Here is a 1,578-nt window from a genome sequence, read left to right on the forward strand (position 1 = left end):
TCTGTGCAGTACAGTGCGAGATAACACTTTTCAGTTTTCCTGTTATAATAATTGAACAGGCGACACGTATGTTAATTCGTATAAAAAGTTGTGCTTTGCTTTTCTGTTCTTTGGACGGAAACTTGTTCCTGTGCTGTACCGTGCGTTATATCACTTTTCAGTTTTCCTGTATAATAATTGAACAGGCGACACGTATGTGATTTAGTTTACAAAGTTGTGCTTTGCGTTTTTGTTCTTTCGATGGAAACTTGTTTCTGTGCCATACAGTGCGAGATAACACTTTTCGGTTTCCCTATATTCCTAATTGAGCGAGCGACACACATGTGATTTAGTTTACAAAGTAGTTCTTTGGATTTCTGTTCTTCGGTTGGAAACTTGTTTCTGTGCTGTACAGTGTGATATATCACTTTTCAGTTTTCCTGTTGTAATAATTGAACGGGCGACACGTATGTGATTTAGTTTACAAAGTTTTGCTTTGCGTTTCTGTTCTTTCGATGGAAAATTGTTTCTGTGCCATACAGTGCGAGATAACACTTTTCCGTTTTCCTGTATTCCTAATTGAGCAAGTGACACACATGTGATTCAGTTTACAAAGTAGTGATTTTCATTTACGTTCTTTCCTTGGAAACTTGTTAGGAACAAGTTAGGGTTAGGGTTAGGATTAGGGTTAGGTTAGGGCTGGGTAAGGGATATGGTTAGGGTTACGGTTAGGTGTAGGGTTAGGGTTAGGGGTTAGGGTTAGGGTTAGGGTTAGGGGTTAGGGTTAGGGTTAGGGTTAGGGTTAGGGGCTTAGGGTTAGGGTTAGGGTTAGTGTTAGGGTTATATCACTTTTCGGTTTTCCTGTTAAAATAATTGAACAGGCGACACATATGTGAATTAGTTTACAAAGTTGTGCTCTTTGAGTTTCTGTTATTTCAATGGAAACTTGTTTCTGTGCCGTACAGTGCGAGGTAACACTTTTCAGTTTTCCCGTATTCCTAATTGAGTGAGCGACACACAGGTGATTTAGTTTACAAATTAGTGATTTTCTTTTTTGTTCTTTCATTTGAAACTTGTTCCTGTGCTGTACAATGTCATATATCACTTTTCAGTTTTCCTGTTGTAATAATTGAACGGGCAACACGTATGTGATTTAGTTTACAAAGTTGTGCTTTGCGTTTCTGTTCTTTCGATGGAAACTTGTTTCTGTGCCGTACAGTGCGAGATAACACTTTTCGGTTTTCCTGTATTCCTAATTGAGCGAGTGACAAAGGTGATTCAGTTTACAAAGTAGTGCTTTTCATTTACGTTCTTTCCTTGGAAACTTATTCCTGTTAGGAACAACTTAGGGTTAGGGTTAGGGTTAGGGTTAGGGTTAGGGTTAGGGTTAGGGTTAGGTTAGGGCTGGGTAAGGGATATGGTTAGGGTTAAGGTTAGGGTTAGGGTTAGGGTTAGGGTTTAGGGATAGGGTTAGGGTTAGGGTTAGGGTTAGGGGTTAGGGTTAGGGTTAGGGTTAGGGGCTTAGGGTTAGTTTTAGGGTTAGGGTTATATCACTTTTCAGTTTTCCTGTTATAATAATTGAACAGGCGACACATATGT

This window comes from Meriones unguiculatus, chromosome 12 (genome assembly GCF_030254825.1).
Source record: "Meriones unguiculatus strain TT.TT164.6M chromosome 12, Bangor_MerUng_6.1, whole genome shotgun sequence".
In the NCBI taxonomy this organism is placed as follows: Eukaryota; Metazoa; Chordata; class Mammalia; order Rodentia; family Muridae; genus Meriones; species Meriones unguiculatus.